Source organism: Chiloscyllium plagiosum, unplaced genomic scaffold (genome assembly GCF_037043375.1).
Source record: "Chiloscyllium plagiosum isolate Xiang-an unplaced genomic scaffold, Cpla_swu_hap1 HiC_scaffold_6, whole genome shotgun sequence".
Taxonomy (NCBI): Eukaryota; Metazoa; Chordata; class Chondrichthyes; order Orectolobiformes; family Hemiscylliidae; genus Chiloscyllium; species Chiloscyllium plagiosum.
This window is the reverse complement of record NW_028270144.1, coordinates 96,571,644-96,590,393: the sequence shown is the minus strand read 5'-3', so window position 1 is coordinate 96,590,393 and position 18,750 is coordinate 96,571,644. Positions and strand designations below refer to the sequence as shown.

Genomic DNA, 18,750 nt, shown 5'->3' with positions numbered 1-18,750 from the left:
ATAGTTGCCAACTTGCTGCTGTCAAGCAAGGAACAAATTCAGATACTCAGCAAATGCATAAAAGAGACTATAGGTCACTTCTCACATTGAGATAAGCCTCACTGAATATCTCGCTTGATTGTGCCACAAATCTTGCCATTGCCCATATCGCTCAGATACCCACTAGATTCTGCAATGCAATGAGTAATGTCTCCTGACTCATTCTAGCCTGGAATGTGCAAATTAGGGTTGCGATGGAACATTTTGCACTTACTCAGATGAGTACAAACTGCAACAACTCTCAAGCGGCTCCACACTATCCAGCACAATGCTACCCGATTTAATGGCATCGTACAGCTTCAATATTCATTCCTCTAACAGCAACACGCAGGGGCAGCAGCACTGTTAACAACTCACAAAGGGTCCTCCAAAAGTATGTTTCAAACCTGCGACCTCATACACAAGACAGACAAAGTAACCAGATGTATGGGAACAACGAAACCTGTTAGCGATTAACCATCTTGATTTGGAACTAAATTGTCATTCCTTCAGTGTCAGTTGATCATATTACCGAATTCCCTCCTTAACATTACAATGGGTGGACCTACACCTCATAGCCTGCAGCAGTTTAGGAAGGCAGTTCACCACCAATTTATTAAGGCGATAAGATTTGCATTGCAAGTGCTAACTTATCAAATTATGCCTTTATTAGATTAGATTAGATTACTTACAGTGTGGAAACAGGCCCTTCAGCCCAACAAGTCCACACCGACCCGCTGAAACGCAACCCACCCATGCCCCCACATTTACCCCTTCACTTAACACTATGGGCAATTTAGCATGGCCAATTCACTTGACCTGCACATCTTTGGACTGTGGGAGGAAACCGGAGCACCCGGAGGAAACCCACGCAGACATGGGGAGAATGTGCAAACTCCACACAGTCAGTCTCCTGAGGTGACTTATGAATAAGTTTAAAAAGCAAGCACCTCACATTGTACCTCAATCAAACCCTCTGTCTTCATACTCAAGTCACTTTTTTGGTCTCTAATTGATCTCATTCATTCTTTTACCAGCCTTTGTCCACTTATACGACTGAAAAGACTTTTGGGTTCACTTTTATGCTAATTGCCAGTCCTTCCTCATATTTTCTATTCTCTGCTCATCGCTTTTGTTACTTCCTTTTCCTTTTTCACTGACCTTTCTGTATTCAGCCAGCTTCTCACTTTTGTTATCAATCTGATATTTGCATACACACCCTTTTTCTGCTTTATCTTACTCACAAGCGATTTTGTTATGCAGGCTTATCTAGTTTTGTTTGTTTTACCTTTCCTTCTTCTGAGAATATACCTTGATTAGATCTGAAATATATATTTTTTAAATGCAACTCATTTTCCATTACAATTTTATGTCAATTTTTTAATCCTATTTTCCCGGGCCCAGATTCACTTTTATTACACTAGAGCGAAAGAGTGACAGACCCTTCGGTCCAACTCATCCACGCCGATCACTTATCCTAAATTAATCTAATCACACTTGCCAGCATTTGACCTATGTCCCTCTGAATCTTTCCTATTCATCTACCTATCCAGATGGCCCAGTGGTTAGCACTGCTGCCTCACAGCGCCTGTAGACCCGGGTTCAATTCCCGACTCAAGCGACTGACTGTGTGGAGTTTGCACATTCTCCCCGTGTCTGCGTGGGTTTCCTCCGGGTGCTCCGGTTTCCTCCCACAGTCGCAAAGATGTGCGGGTTAGGTGAATTGGCCATGCTAAATTGCCCGTAGTGTTAGGTTAAAGGGGTAAAGTAGGGGTATGCGTGGGTTGCGCTTCGGCGGGTCGGTGTGGACTTGTTGGGCCGAAGGGCCTGTTTCCACACTGTAAGTAATCTAATCTAAATGTGTTTTAAATGATGTAATTGTAACAGCCTCTGACACTTCTTTTGGCAGCTCATTCCATATAGGCACCATTCTTTGCATGAAAAGGTTGCTCCTTAGGTCCCTTCTAAATCTATCCCCTCTCATCTTAAACCTATGCTCTCTTGTTTTGGATTCCCCCACCTCGGGGAAAAAAACCTTGTCTATTTATCCTATCCATGCCTCATGATTTTATAAACCTCTGTAAGGTCACCCCTCAACCTTTGATGCTCCAGGGAAAATAGCCCCAATCTATTCACCATCTCCCTATAGCTCAAACCCTCCAAACCTGGCAACATCGTTGTAAATCTTTTCTGAACCCTTTTAGGTTTCACAACATCCTTCCTATAGCAGGGAGACCAGAATTGCATGCAGTATTCCAATAGTAGCCTAACCAATGTCCTGTACAGCTGCAACATGACCTCCCAACTCCTATATTCATTGCACTGACCAATAAAGACAAGCATACCAAACACCTCCTTCACTATCCTATCTTCCTGCAACTCCACTTTCACAGAACTATGAACCTGCACTTAAAGATCTCTTTATTCTGTGACACTCCCCAGGACCTTATCATTGAGTGGATAAGTTATACTGTGATAGACAATAGACAATAGATAATAGGTGCAGGAGTAGGCCATTCAGCCCTTTGAGCCTGCACCGCCATTCAATATAATCATGGCTGATCATTCCTAATCAGTATCCTGTTCCTGCCTTATTTCCATAACCCTTGATTCCACTATCTTTGAGAGCTCTATCCAACTCTTTCTTAAATGAATCCAGAGAGTGGGCCTCCATTGCCCTCTGGGGCAGAGCATTCCACACAGCCACCACTCTCTGGGTGAAGAAGTTTCTCCTGAGCTCTGTCCTAAATGGTCTGCCCCGTATTTCTAAGCAGTGTCCTCTGGTTCGGCACTCATCCATCAGTGGAAATATGTTTCCTACTGCCAGAGTGTCCAATCCTTTCATAATCTTATACGTCTCAATCAGATCCCCTCTCAATCTTCGAAACTCAAGGGTATACAAGCCCAGTCGCTTCAGTCTTTCAATGTAAGGTAATCCTGCCATTCCAGGAATTGACCTCATGAATCTACGCTGCACTCCTTCAATAGCCGGAATGTCTTTTCTCAAATTTGGAGACCAGAACTGCACACAGTACTCCAGGTGTGGTCTCACCAGGGCCCTGTATAGCTGCAGAAGCACCTCTTTGCTTCTATACTCAATTCCTCTTGTTATGAAGGCCAGCATGCTATTAGCCTTCTTCACTACCTGCTGTACCTGCATGCTTATCTTCATTGACTGGTGTACAAGAACACCCAGATCTCTCTGTACTGCCCCTTTACATAAATTGATTCCATTGAGGTAGTAGTCTGCCTTCCTGTTCTTGCCACCAAAGTGGATAACCATACATTTATCCACATTAAACTGCATCTGCCATGCATCTGCCCACTCACTTAACTTATCCAGGTCACCCTGTAATCTCCTAACATCCTCATCACATTTCACCCTACCACCCAGCTTTGTATCATCAGCAAATTTGCTAATGTTATTGCTATACCATCTTCTATATCATTAACATATATTGTAAAAAGCTGCGGTCCTAGCACGGATCCCTGCGGTACCCCACTGGTCACTGCCTGCCATTCTGAAATGGAGCCGTTAATCACTACCCTTTGTTTCCTATTAGCCAACCAATTTTCAATCCAATCTAGTACTTTGCCCCCAATACCATGCGCCCTAATTTTACTCACTAACCTCCTGTGTGGGACTTTATCAAAAGCTTTCTGAAAGTCCAGGTACACTACATCTACTGGATCTCCCTCGTCCAACATCAGAGTTACATCCTCAAAAAATTCAAGAAGATTAGTCAAGCATGATTTCCCCTTCATAAATCTATGCTGACTCTGTCCTATCCTGTTACTACTATCCAGATGTGCAGTAATTTCATCCTTTATAATAGACTCCAGCATCTTTCCCACCACTGAGGTCAGACTAACTGGTCTATAATTTCCTGCTTTCTCTCTCGCTCCTTTCTTAAAAAGTGGTATAACATTAGCCACCCTCCAATCCTCAGGAACCGACCCCGAATCTATTGAACTCTGGAAAATAATCACCAACGCATCCACGATTTCCCGAGCCACCTCCTTCAGTACCCTGGGATGCAGACCATCAGGCCCCGGAGACTTATCAACCTTCAGACCTAACAGTCTCTCCAACACCAAATCCTGGCAAATATAAATTCCCTTAAGTTCAGGTCCTTCAGCCACTTTTACCTCAGGGAGATTGCTTGTGTCTTCCCCAGTGAACACAGATCTGAAGTACCCATTTAATTCCTCTGCCATTTCTTTGTTCCTAGTAATATATTCCCCTGTTTCTGTCTTCAAGGGCCCAATTTTTGCCCTAACCATTTTTTTTTGCCTTGCACATACCTAAAAAAGCTTTTACTATCCTCCTTAATATTCTTGGCCAGTTTACCTTCGTACCTCATTTTTCCTCTGTGTATTTCCTTCTTAGTAATCTTCTGTTGCTCTTTAAAAGCTTCCCAGTCCTCAGTTTTCCCACTTAACTTAGCTATGTTATACTTTTTCTCTTTTAACTTTATATGTTTCATTACTTCCCTCGTCAGCCAATGCCGCTCATGCCTCCTCCTGGGATCTTTCTTCCTTTTAGGAATGAACTGATCCTGCAACTTCTGCATTATAGACAGATTTGCCTTTTCAAAATGCAGCACCTCACATTTGTTGAAATCAAACTCCATCTGCCACTCATTGGTCCACTAAACTTGAACCTCCACCAAATAATTTTAATTATGGATTGTTTTTTGCTCTTTTCCATTGCTGGCCTAAATGTTATGATTATTGTTCCCTAAGCATTACCCAAGAGGTATGTTGTCCACATATATCACCTCATTCTTGGAATAGATTTATCAATGCTTCCTTGTTCAGTGAATTGGAAACATACTGATGTAGAAAATTCTTTCGAATATAATTTAGGAACACTTCCTCCTCTCTGCCCTTTAGAAGGTTAGCGGCTTTCATTTTATTCATTCTTGAGATATGGACAACAGTGGCAAGACCAGCATTTATTGCCCATCCCTCATTGCCCTGAAAAAAGTGATAGTGATTTGCCTTCTTAAAGCATGCAGTCCTTGGGGTGCAGAAATGCCTACGGCATTTCCCTTGCTGACGGAAAGGAAGTTCCAGGATTTTGAAAAACAGAAGTAAAGGAACAGTAGTTTAACTCCAAATTGGGATAATATGTGACTTGGAGAAGAATATTCAAGTGGTGGTGTTCATGTATTTGCTGCCCTTGACATTCTAGATTATATGGCTCAAAGGTTTTAAAGTGCTGGTAGAGAAGCCTTGTAGACACTGTGGATAAGATGCCAATCAAGCGGGCTGCTTTGTCCTGGATGGTGCCAAGCATCTTGAATGTTCCTGGAACATCGTTCATCCAAGCAAATGGTAAATGAAATACTGCAAACATGCAGCTGACTTGTGCCTTTTAGATAGTGGACAGGCTTTGGGAAGGCATTAAGTGAAATGCTTGCTGCAAGATTCCAGCCACTAATCTGCTCTTGTAACCACAATATTGATATTGCCAGTCCAAATAAATGATACTGGTCAATGGCAAGTCTCAGGATGTGGAATTCAGGAATGATAATGCCATTGATCATCAAGAGGTAATGATTAGATTCTCTCTTGAAGCTACTCATTGCTTGGCAATAATTTGACACAAATGTTATTTGCCACCTGGCATCCCAGATCTTTCTGCATATGAACATTGATTGCTTCAGTATCAATCGTTACAATTGAACATTGATCAATAATCAGTGAATGTCCCCATTTCTCACTTTAGGAGATCATTGATGAAGCAGCTGAAGATAATTGGGCCTAGGACACCACCCTGAGAAACACCAGCAGTGATTTCCTCAGGCTAAGGTGATTGAAAACCAACAACTACAACAATCTTTCTTTCCACTAGGTATGATTCCATCCATCGGAAAGTTTTCCCTCTGATTTCGATTTCGTCAAGGCTCCTTGATGCCACATTTGGTCGAATGCAATTGTGATGTCAAAGGCAGTTACTCTCAACTTATCCATCACAGCTGTTGAAGCATCAAAGGCAATTGGAGAGAGTTGTTTTTGGAGTTTGTCAGAATGGAAATGTGACTTGCAGGTGCCAGAACTAGATGGAAGGGGGAAATTTTGATTTCCTGATAATGGGTGGACAAGCAGAGATAAAGTCAGCTGCATGTTTGCAGTATTTCATGCCTCATGCCTGTCTGTGATAGGTTCCTACTTGTTGTATATTTGCAAGCTATGAATACTCATCAACTTAAAACACTTTTTATATAGTTCTACCTTCACGTTATACTCTACAGCACACATGAGTCTTGTTAAACCCTATTTATTTAAAGGTGGCATGCACAAATCAGGTTTGTGCAGTGGCACTTGAGTTCAGCCGTTGAGGGCAGGTGAAATTTGCTGAACAAAGGGAGCAGAAGAATGGTCAAGTTTCATAGAGGCTCAGGCCTCACAACGGAGAATGAGTGCTAGTGTGGAATTGGGTTCACAAAATTGGAGAAGTGAAATAGAAAGGGCCTGACATCCTGTGTGTGGTAAGTGTGGTCAGTCAAGTTAAGAAAATAAGGGGCCCAATGATCAGTGACATTCCATCTCCAGCTCCATTGGAGGATATTGCCCTGTAAGAATCCTTTCAGGGCCTTGAGTTCACCTATAACATTTCAATTATCCCCACTGACGGTGATCTCATACAATGCATTTTACAATTCATGTAAAGGAAGGCATATTGAGCCTATAAGTTCAGCCATGTCCACAGAGTGTCAAGTAGAAAACTGGACGTTAAAATGAACATTCAATAAGGATTGAACAAAATAACTTCCCATTTTCAGTTCAAATGGTTCGTCGAGTGAGGTCCATCATGGCTTAGAGTGACCTTTCTGCTCTTCACCTAATTAATTGTGCATCCAAGCTCTTCAGAACCCTTCTCATGAAATCAGACAGCAGGAGAGGTGGAAGTGCTCGCTCAGGTTATAATTTTTAAAATGTTGCCTGATCATACCAGCTTAGCAACATGAAAGGTAACAATTAGGACACACAATGTAATAACCATGTTTGCTCGAGGCCATAATTCTTAATGTGCATTGCATTCTTGGACAATGCGGATGAATTGCAAATTAAAGCTAGATGAATGGCATTATTAACTTGATGCAGCCATTCTTTAAGTAGTTGTTTGGTAGTAGTAAACTTGATTACTGTTGAAAAAAGACATATTTGTCAATGCTTTTCATCTTCAACTCATTAGGACAGTTTATAAGAATACAATTTCTAGGATAAAATCAATAATCTTATGAGTGACTTGCAACCTCAACTAGGAACAGGAGCAGGTCATTCAGCACCTCAGATCTGTTCCACCATTCAATGGGATCATGGCTAATCTATGGTCTACCACCTTCTATCTGCCTTTGACCCATACCGTTTGACACTTATGCTTAACAAAAGATTATCTATCTCATATTTAAAATTAACAACTTATTTAGCATCCAAGACACATTTCCTCCCATTCCTTTTTGTGTTTCCTTCCTTATGGTCCAATAACCTTTCAGCCTCTCCATTCAGCATTTTACCATAATCATTTCTTCAGCAACTTAATGCAACAAACCGCAACTCTGTTTTTCTCCAGGATCCACAGACCATACTCCTGGTAAGGCCCCTGACCGGGGCAAATCTCCAGACTTATCATGGCCCATCTCACAGAAAAACAGAATTGCTATGGCACAGAAGGAGGCTATTCAGCCCATCATCATCCATGTAGGTAAATACATGGCTCAAAGATTGATGCGGGAGAAATGGGTTTTAGTTCATGGAACATTGACATCAGTACTGAGGAAGAAGGGACCTGTTCCAATGGGACGGTCTTCATCTAAACCATGCTGGAACTAGAGTCCGAGCGAATTGCATAACTAGGGCGGTAGACAGGGTTTTAAACTAAGTGTGGGGTGTGGGGTTCAGTTAAAGGGAAATTACAAAACCAGAATTGAAAGAGGAGGAAAAAGTGCAGAAGTCAGGAGAGGTTATTAAAATCTGTAGCAAAGATACAACTAGGACAAAGTGTCTGGAAAGAGTTACCATTCAATCTTTGGTACTGGATAAATGAATGACAATAAGAAAAGGGATGGTTAATATAGGACTGAAGGTGTTATATCTGAATGCACGCAATATAAGGAATAAGGGAACTGAGCTTGTGGCACAGATTGAAATTGGCAGGTATCATGTGGAGGGCATTACGGATACATGGCTTCAAGGAAATCAGGATTAGGAGCTAAATATTCCCAGGATATACATCCAATTAATAAGATAGGCAGGTGGGAAGAGGGGGTGCAGTTGCCCTACTCATAAGAAATGAAATTAAATCAGTAGGAAGAAACGAAGTAGGGTCAGATGGTGTAGAATCTGTTTGGGTAGAATTGAGGAACTGCAAAGGTAAACAATGCATAGTTAGAGCTATGTATAGGCCTCTAAACAATAGTCAGGAGCTGGGCAGTAGATACACCAGGAGATAGAAAATATGTGTAGGATAGGCAAAGTTACAGTGATCATGGGGGATTTCAATATGCACGTGGATTAGGCAAATCACATTGGTAGTAGATTGTAAGAAAAGGAATTTATGGAATATCTATGAGATGGCTTTTTGGAGCAACTTGTGGAGAAGCCCACTAGGGAACAGGCAATACTGGATTTAGTGTTGTTCAATGAGGCAGACTTGATAAGGGAGCTTAAGGTGAAGGAGCCCTTAGGAAGCAGTGATCATAACATGATTGAATTTAATCTGCAATTTGAGAGGGAAAAGACAGAATCAGAGGCAACGGTATTTTAGCTGAATAAAGGCAACTACTGAAGCATGAGGAAAAAGCTAGGTAGAATTGACTGGGAGAGGAGCCCAGCAGGAAAGACAATGGAACAGCAATGGCAGGAGTTTCTGGGAGTGATTCAGGAGACACACCAGAGATGCAGTCTGAGGTAAAAGAAGGATGGTGCAGGGAAGATGAGGCAACCATGGCTGAGTAGGGAAGTCAGGGACTGCATAAAAGCAAAAGAGACAGCATGTAATGTGGCGAAGGGCAGTGGGAAACCAGAGGATTGGGAAGCTTACAAAGACCAACAGAGATCAACAAAACAAGAAATAAGGAGGGAGAAGATTAAATATGTGCGTCGGTTAGTCAGTAATAAAAAGATCTGTAAGAGTTATGTAAAGGGCAAAAGAGAGGCAAAAATGGACATTGAGCAGTTGGAAAATGACACAGAAGACATAGTAGTGGGCAACAAGGAAATGGCTAAGGAACTGAATAGTAACTTTGTGTCAGTCTTCACAGTGGAAGACACAAGTAATATCCCAAAAATTCAAGAGTGTGAGGGGACAGAGCTGAGTATGGTGGTCATCACCAAGGAGAAGGTGCTAGAGAAACTGAATGGTCTGAAAATGGGGAAAGGCAATAGAAACTGCACATTCTGCCTGTTCTGCTGCTGGGCATAGTTCATTCCAAAGTTCTTTCAATGCAGGAGCAAATTACTGCAGATGCTGAAATCTATTAACAAAAAAAGCTGGAGATCATAACAGTCAGGCAGCATCCATGAAGAGAAAGCAAGCTAGAGTTTCTAGTCTAGATGACCCTTCGTCAGAGCTGACGTGAAGTGCGGAGGAGGCAACATTTATACAATGGTGGGAGTGAGGCTGGGGGAGAAAGGATGTCGATATCAACATATTGCCTCTCCATAATTCACGTCAGGTCTGAGGGAGAGTCATCGAGACTCAAAATGTTAGCTTGCTGTCTCCATAGAAGCTGCCTGACCTGGTGATCGCCAGCATTTTTTGGATTTTCAGTTCCATTCAAGGTGTGCCCCTTTGCCTGAAATGATTGAACGTAAAAATTTATTGAACCACAATGGAAAGAAACATGCATTTTGAAAAGAAAATTAGGGATAGTTAAAAACCCTACTAATCTTTACTAATTAACCATGGAGAAGCTAACATGAGGATTTTATTTTAGTATCAAAATGCATATTATACAGACGGCAATACTTTTGGAAGTATATAAGTACGCACTAGCAATCCAATGTAAAGTTATCGGTGTGACACTACTAATTTAATAATGGTTCACATGTCCCCACACATCCCGAACACAAATCCTATTTCTAATTTGGATGAGTGAATAGAATTGCCCGACGTGTCTCTACTTGCTAACTTTTGCGTTCATTGGCTTGAAGTTCCTATTCCCTCTTTACGGTTAAGAATTCACAACATTCGACAACTGAACATGACCCGCCCTATCGACCAAGACAGCCCAACATTGCAGGGCAGAGTGGGTTAGAACTTCGCCTCCACTCCCACCCACCTCGTGAGGCGATTGCAACTTGAGCGGTTGCCGAGCAGCGGGCTTGCGTCACGTGACAATGTGGTCCAATCAACGCTTGCTACCCGTCGAATGGTGTCTCTGTGACAGAAGGCGGCTGTGTTCCAACGTTCCAACCCCTGCAGCCGGGCTCAGGTTGTACTCATCCCATTCCGGCAGGTACGTGGACTGAGTACTTTTCGTACGTCTTTCACAATTTGTTAGATAAAGCCCACCTTCTGAACATCCAGCAAAATTAGCTGTCCTAGCTTGTGTATGGGGAAAGCTAACTGGGAATACACTTGCAGCATGGAACAATGGGATCGACTTGTTGCTGAACAGAGTTCATGAGGGATGATCATTTAAACTGTAGTAAACTGAGTCTGGGTTCTATCTTAATGTTCGAGATTCATAACCTGTGGCCATCTCTATACAATCGTGCTGGTCTTGATGGTGACAATTTAAAAACTTCTACAACGATTTCTTTTACTGTGAACATTCACATATTCCGGGCCCAAGGCTTTATTGTGTTCAGTACTTGCTTAATTTATGCTCTCAGTTTTATGCTGATGAGCATCCTAATCACTTGCATTCATTTAAAAAAAACTGCTAGTGGATTTGCACTCTTAATATCATAATATTAGAACCTGGTAGTCCATAATCTACAGCTTTTAAACTGAACATAAGAACTTGTAATTCACATTTTGTCATTTGCTACTCTCACCTTCTTTATTTAGTTAAAAAAATCACACAATACCAGGTTGTAGCCCAACAGGTTTATTTGGAAAAACAAGCTTTTGGAGTGCTGCTGATTTGTCAACTGATGAAGGAAAGCACTCCAAAAGCTTGTACTTACAAATAAACCTGTTGGATAATAATCTGGTGCTGTGTGATTTTTAACTTTGTCCACCCCAGTCCAACACCGGCATCTCTACATCTTATTTATTTGCATCAGTTCTTGGTGCCAGTGGTAAAATATAACAATATTTAGTGTTATCAATGAACAAGCATGGTTGGTATGGTGTCAGTCAAGCAAATAAAATCTGTGTGAAACTCTGAAAAGGTTAATACTGAGGCATGCCAGAAACATCTCACACAATGATATGCAGGTTTGATTGGGATGAGGCATAGGATCTTGAAATAAAACTCTCTTATGGATTTTGTCAATGTCTATCACAATTATATAAATTGTATCTAGTTGCTCTTATGTAATAAACACCATCTTAATTATGACTAGAGCATCTTCCAATTACACTACCAGGGTCTTTTCATCAACTGGAAGAGAAAGTGAGGTCTGCAGATGCTGGAGATCAGAGCTGAAAATGTGTTGCTGGAGAAGCGCAGCAGGTCAGGCAGCATCCAGGAACAGGAGAATCGACGTTTCGGGCATAAGCCCTTCTTCAGGAAGAAGGGCTTATGCCCAAAACGTCGATTCTCCTGTTCCTGGATGCTGCCTGACCTGCTGCGCTTCTCCAGCAACACATTTTCAGCTCTTTTCATCAACTTCCAGACCAAGCAGACTATGTACGGTAGATCCTCTCCAAGAAAGGCTTGTTGTTACTATCCTCTACTTAGCATTAGTATGGAGAGCTCATACAACCTAATGAAAAGCAGTGTGGGTTGCTCATACAACAATCTCTTCCATTTTGTAATTAGCAGGAAGAATACATTTTTCAGAAGCATATTATCTAAATGTTGAGATAGCTCATAGCTCTGAGATGCAGAGGGAAATGGTTGTCCTCATGAATCAAGTATAAAAGGGTAAAGTCACCATTGTGCCAGATGACCATAGTGCTGCTGTTGCATTAGTGAAAGCTGACTGGTGATGAGTTTAACCTGAGGGTCAGCATGCCTCTGATAAGGTGCAAAGTTGAAAGATGGGATGTTCACGGTGACCTCAACCAATGCAAAAGTTGCACCCATGCTGTAGGTGACTCCCTTCATCACAAACAAGCCTATACTATGTATGCAGGTATATCAAATAATTAGGAAAGTTAATGGAATGTTATCATTTGAAGGTTCTAGGGAATGTTGCCGAACAGAAACCTTAGGGGGCAGGTTCAGAGTTTCTTGCAAGTAGAGTTGCAGATAGATAGGATAATGAAGATGTTTGGTATGCTTCCCTTTATTGGTCAGAGCATTGAGTATTGGAGTTGGAAGTCACGTTGCGGCTGTACAGGATGTTGGTTAGGCCATTTTTGGAAGATTGCATGCAGTTCTGGTCTCCTTCTTATAAGAAGGATATTGTGAAACTTGAAAGGGTTCAGAAAAGATTTACAAGGATGTTGCCAGGGTTGGAGGATTTGAGCTATAGGGAGAGGCTGAATAGGCAGGGGTTGTTTTCCCTGGAGTGTCAGAGGCTGAGGGGTGACCTTATAGAGGTTTATAAAATCATGAGGGGCATGGATAGGATAAACAGACAAGGTCTTGTCCCTTGGATGGGGCAGTACAGAACTAGAGGGCATAGGTTTAGGGTGAGGGGTGAAAGGGGTAAAAGGGACCTAAGGGGCAACCTTTCCACGCAGAGGGTGGTGTGTGTATTGAATGAGATGCCAGAGGAAGTGGTGCAGGCTGGTACAAATACAGCATTTAAAAGGCTTCTGGATAGGTATATGAATAGGAAGGGTTTAGAGGGATATGGGCCAAGTGCTGGCAAATGGGACTAGATTAGGTTCGGATATCTAGTCAGCATAGACAAGTTGAACTGAAGGGTCTGTTTCCGCGTTGTATGTCTCTATAACTCCATGAGAGGAATTGAATGCAAAAACAAGGAAGTTATACTTCACTTCCTGTGGACACTGGTGAGACCATACCTATCGTACTGTATTATTGATCACCTTATTTACAGAAGGATGAAAATATGTTGGCAGTTTGGATAGTGTTTATTGGACTAATCCATGGATTGGCTGGGTTGTCTTTTGAGGAAAGGCTGGAGAAACAAGGTTTGTATCTGATAGAGCTTAAAAGAATAAGAGGTAACTTGACCAAAACATGTTAAATCTTGAATGGTCTGAACAGGGTAAATATGAAAACCATATTCCCTTTTATGATCCCTTCAGTTCAACTTGTTCATACCAACCAGATATCCTAAAATAATTAGTCTCATTTGCCAGCATTTCGCCTATATCCCTCTTAAACCCTTCCTATTCATGTACCATCCAGATGCCTATTTGATATTAGAACTGTACCAGTCTCCACTATTTTATCTGGTAGGTCATTCTGTACACACACTACCCTGTGCATGAAAAGATTGCCCCTTAGGTCCCTTTTAAATCTTTCCCCTCTCACCTTAAAACGATGCCCTCTAGCTTTGGGCTGTCCTCCCTGAGGAAAAAGACCCTATCCATTTACAATATCCATGCCCCTCATGATTTTGTAAACCTCTATATGGTTACTCCTCTTGACACTCCAGGGAAAATAGCCCAGTGTATTCAACCTCTCCTTATAGGTCAAACCCTCCAACCCCAGCAACAGTTCTGTTAATCTTTCTGATCCCTTTCACGTTTAACAATATCTTTATTATAGCACGGAGGTCAGAAGTGAACGCAACATTCCAAAATATTTTTTGAATGGTTTTAAAGTGGAGGTAAACAGACTTTTGTTAAGCAAGGTGTGAAAGGTTATCTGGAGTCAGGAGGAATGCAAATTTGAAGTTGCAAACACCAGATGTGATCTTATTGAATTGCAGCTGTCTGCTGCCTCCTAATTTGTGATCAGAAAGTGTTTTGATATTGATGAGCTGCCTTGTAATGTTTACTTGCCTGATATCCATGTTGCTGTGCACCAAGCTTATTAATTCACTTTTGCTTTTGTAAATTTGTAGTTTTTTTTCGGTATTGTCTCATTATATTCTATTTATATTTTTTTTGTTAACACTATATTTTACAGGAAAAGAAAGGAAAGAGCATAGCTTTGTAATCAAAAAAGTATATAATCAAAAAAGACATATTGTATAAAGTTTTCAGCATGCAATATCCTGTGCTAAGAGACTAGGAATCTAGGTGGAGAACAGCTTTAGTGATTGAATTGGACATTAATATGGAAACGTTAAACTATATATTTTACTTATTTTCAGTTTAATTTAATTCACAGAGTCATACAGCACAGAGACAGACCCTTTGGTTGAACTAGTTCATGCCAACCATGTTCCCAAACTAAATTAGTCTCAGCTGCTGGTGTTGGCCACTATCCGTCCAACTTTCCCTATTCATGTACATATCCAAATGTCTTTTAAACATTGTAACTGTACCTGCATCCATCACTCCCTCATGCAGTTCATTCCACACACTAACCACTCTGTTAAAAAAAGTTGTCCCTCATGTCATTTTTTAAATCTTTCTCCTCTCACCTTAAAAATATGCCCCCGAGTTTTGAACACTCCCAATCTTGGCAAAATACCTTTGCTATCCACCTTATCAGTGCCCTTCATGATTTTAGAAACTTCTATAAGAGAAACCTAGCACTCTGTGGGAAGCGAGGGAAGTGATTGCTGGGCCTCTTGCTGAGATATTTATATCATCGATAGTCACAGGTGAGGTGCCAGAAGACTGGAGGTTGACTAACGTGCTGCCACTGTTTAAGAAGGGTGGTAAGGACAAGCCAGGGAGCTATAGACTCGTGAGCCTGACGTCGGTGGTGGGCAAGTTGTTGGAGGGAATCCTGAGGGACAGGATGTACATGTATTTGGAAAGGCAAGGACTGATTAGGGATAGTCAACATGGCTTTGTGCATGGGAAATCTTGTCTCACAAACTTGATTGAGATTTTTGAAGAAATAACAAAGAGGATTGATGAGGGCAGAGCAGTAGATGTGATCTGTATGGACTTCAATAAGGCGTACAACACGGTTCCCCATGGGAGACTGGTTAGCAAGGTTAGATCTCACAGAATACAGGGAGAACTAGCCATTCGGATACAACTGGCTCAAAGGTAGAAGACAGAGGGTGGTGGTAGAGGGTTGTTTTTCAGACTGGAGGCCTGTGACCAGTGGAGTGCCACAAGGATCGGAGCTGGGTCCTCTACTTTTTGTTATTTACATAAATGATTTGGATGCAAGCATAAGAGGTACAGTTAGTAAGTTTGCAGATGACACCAAAATTGGAGGTGTAGTGGACAGCGAAGAAGGTTACCTCAGATTACAACAGGATCTTGACCAGATGGACCAATGGGCTGAGAAGTGGCAGATGGAGTTTAATTCAGATAAATGCGAGGTGCTGCATTTTGGGAAAGCAAATCTTAGCAGGACTTATACACTTAATGGTAAGGTGTATAGGGAGTGTTGCTGAACAAAGAGACCTTGGAGTGCAGGTTCATAGCTCCTTGAAGGTGGAGTTGCAGATAGATAGGATAGTGAAGAAGGCGTTTGGTATGCTCTCCTTTATTGGTCAGAGTATTGAGTGCAGGAGTTGGGAGGTCATGTTGCAGTTGGACAGGACATTGGTTATGTCACTGTTGGAATATTGCATGCAATTCTGGTCTCCTTCCTATTGGAAAGATGTTGTGAAACTTGAAAGGGTTCAGAAAAGATTTACAAGGTTGTTGCCAAGGTTGGAGGATTTGAGCTATAGGGAGAGGCTGAACAGGCTGGGGCTGTTTTCCATGTAGCGTTGGAGGTTTGCAAAATTATGAGGGTCATGGATAGGATAAATAGACAAAGTCATTTCCCTGGGTTGGGGGAGTCCAGAACGAGAGGGCATAGGCTTAGGGTGAGAGGGGTAAAATATAAAAGAGAACGAAGGGGCAACTTTTTCATGCAGAGGGTGATATGTGTATGGAATGAGCTGCCAGCGGAAGTGGTGGAGGTTAGTACAATTGCAATATTACAAAAGCATTTGGATGGGTATATGAATAGGAAGGGTTTGGAGGGATATGGGCCGGGTGTTGGCAGGTGGGACTAGATTGGTTAGGGATATTTGGTCGGCATGGACGGGTTGGACCAAAAGGTCTGTTTCCATGCTGTACATCTCTATGACTCTGTGACTCTATAACCAATAAATCCCCTGCGCTCCAGTGAAAAAAGTCTCAATTTTTGTAATTGAAACCCTCAATTCCTGGCAATATCCTGGTAAATCTTTCCTGAATCCCCTCCAAGTTTAATAATATCCTTCCTATTAAAGGTGGATATACAGTAGAATATACAGTAGAATTGTTCAAACTATTTAGGATATTAACTAGATGGGTTGGTGTGTGTTGGTAATAAGTTGATGAGATGAGTGCCAGCTGTGTATAAATTGGAACAGAGTAATATTTGGTTGACCTCAAATTGGAAGAGAGGTCATTAAATATATAAAAGATTAATAGAGTGGGAGAATAGCCTCGGGGGAGTTCCATATTGAGGTTGAAATGTTCAGGGCTTTCTTTTTTCTGTAATTCATACTTGGAATTTGGTCATTGTAATTTTAAAAATTGCTTCGTAGGAAGTGTGCAGTTCCGGTTAGGCCAACATTTATTGCCCATTCCTAATTGCCCGACAGCTGAATGACTTGCTTTGCCATTTCAGAGAACAGTTAAGAGTAAACCACGTTGCTGTGGGTAGAGAAGTTAACGTGGTGTACATTATTTTAGCAAAGTGTTTGATAAGGTTCCCCATAGTAAGTTCATTCAGAAAGTAAGGAGGCATGGGATACAGGGAAATTTGGCTGCCTGGATACAGAATTGGCTGGTCCATTGAAGACAGAGGGTGGTAGTAGATGGAAAGTATTCAGCCCGGAGCCCGGTGACCAGTGGTGTTCTGCTGGGATCTATTTCGGGACCTTTGCTCTTTGTCATTTTTATAAATGACTTGGATGAGGAAATGGAAGAGTGGGTTAGTAAGTTTGCCAATGACACGAAAGTTGGTGGAGTGGTGGATAGTATGGAAGGCTGTTGTAGGTTACAATGGGACATTGACAGGATGCAGAACATGGTAATGGAGTTTAACCTGGCAAAGTGCGAAGTGATTTGTTTTAGAAGATCGAATTTGAATGCAGAATTCAGAAAGGCAAGATTCTTGGCAGTGTGGAGGAACAGAGGGATCTTGGGGTCCATGTCCATGTCCTCAAAGTTGCCACCCAAGTTGATAGGGTTGTTAAGAAGAGTTATGGTGTGTTGGCTTTCGTGAGCAGAGTGATTGAGTTTAACAGCCACGAGGTTATGCTGCAGCTCTGTAAAGCCCTGGTTATACCTACAGCCTGTGATGCTGCAGAGAATATAGCCCCAGCCTTTTCAGTCTCTCCTTGTAGCTCAAACCTCCCAACCCTAGCAAGATCCTTGTAAATCTAGGAGAAAGTGAGGACTGCAGATGCTGGAAATGAGGAAGCTGGAGAAATCTGCATTCATCCCTTATGGTTGGAGGGTTCCTAGGCGGAAGATGAGGCGCTCTTCCTCCAGACCATGGCAACACGATGCCTAGGAACCCTCCAACCACAAGGAATGAATGCAGATTTCTCCAGCTTCCTCATTTCCCCTCCCCCCACCTTTTTTCAGTCCCAACCTTCAGACTTAGCACCGCTTTCTTGACCTGCAATCTTCTTTCTGACCTCTCCGCCTCCACCCCCTCTCCGGCCTATCACCCTCACCTTAACCTCCTTCCACCTATCGCATTCCCAACGCCCCTCCCCCAAGTCCCTCCTCCCTACCTTTTATCTTAGCCTGCTTGGCACACTTTCCTCATTCCTGAAGAAGGACTTATGCCCGAAACGTCGATTCTCCTGCTCCTTTTGATGCTACCTGACCTGCTGTGCTTTTCCAGCAACACATTTTTAAGCTCCTTGTAAATCTATCCTACTTATGTGGGTAGGTAATGGCATAATAGTTCTGTTATTGGGCTAGAAATCCAAAGAGGAGAAAGTGAGATCTGCAGATGCTGGAGATCAGACCTGAAAATGTGTTGCTGGAAAAGCGCAGCAGGTCAGGCAGCATCCAGGGAATAGGAGAATCCTGAAGAAGGGCTTATGCCCGAAACGTCGATTCTCCTATTCCCTGGATGCTGCCTGACCTGCTGCGCTTTTCCAGCAACACATTTTCAGCTAGAAATCCAAAGATCCAAGCTAATGCCCTGGGGATTTGGACACAAATCCCACCACAGCATATAGCAAAATTCAAATTCAATTAATTAAATCAGGGATTTAAAATAAGTGAGTAAAAAACTCATCTGGTTCATTGGCATTCTTTCAGGAAGGAAAAGGTACCATCCTTAACTGGTTTGGTTGATGTGTGACTTCAGACCCTCTGTGATGTGGTTAGTACTAACCTTGTTAAGTGACCAGATTTCCCTAAAGTTGAGGCAAGGAGCCCTTATTCCCTTAAACTTGCCATGCTTTAATTTCTCATCCGTGACCAATATACATTTCCCTTGATGTATCCCAATTTGAACATCTAGGTGTTCCTGACTCGTGTCCTTTTCTATGCCCTACCACATTTACCACCCTGGGTAACAATACCATCCTGCTATTTGTACCTTCTAG

At 42.1% G+C, this 18,750-nt stretch overlaps 1 protein-coding gene across 2 annotated transcripts in view; it reads left to right on the top strand.

Annotated features, from left to right (window-relative positions):
* Nucleotides 1-10,334: 10,334 nt before the first annotated feature.
* trmt9b (tRNA methyltransferase 9B) overlaps nucleotides 10,335-18,750 on the top strand; it is a 59,435-nt gene continuing 51,019 nt past the window's right edge. The window contains exon 1 of one of the 2 annotated variants that reach the window (XM_043692065.2): nucleotides 10,335-10,487. The gene's annotated coding sequence lies outside the window, so the exon portion shown is untranslated. The remainder of the gene's footprint in view (nucleotides 10,488-18,750) is intronic. The other variant, XM_043692067.2, reaches the window with a different exon arrangement.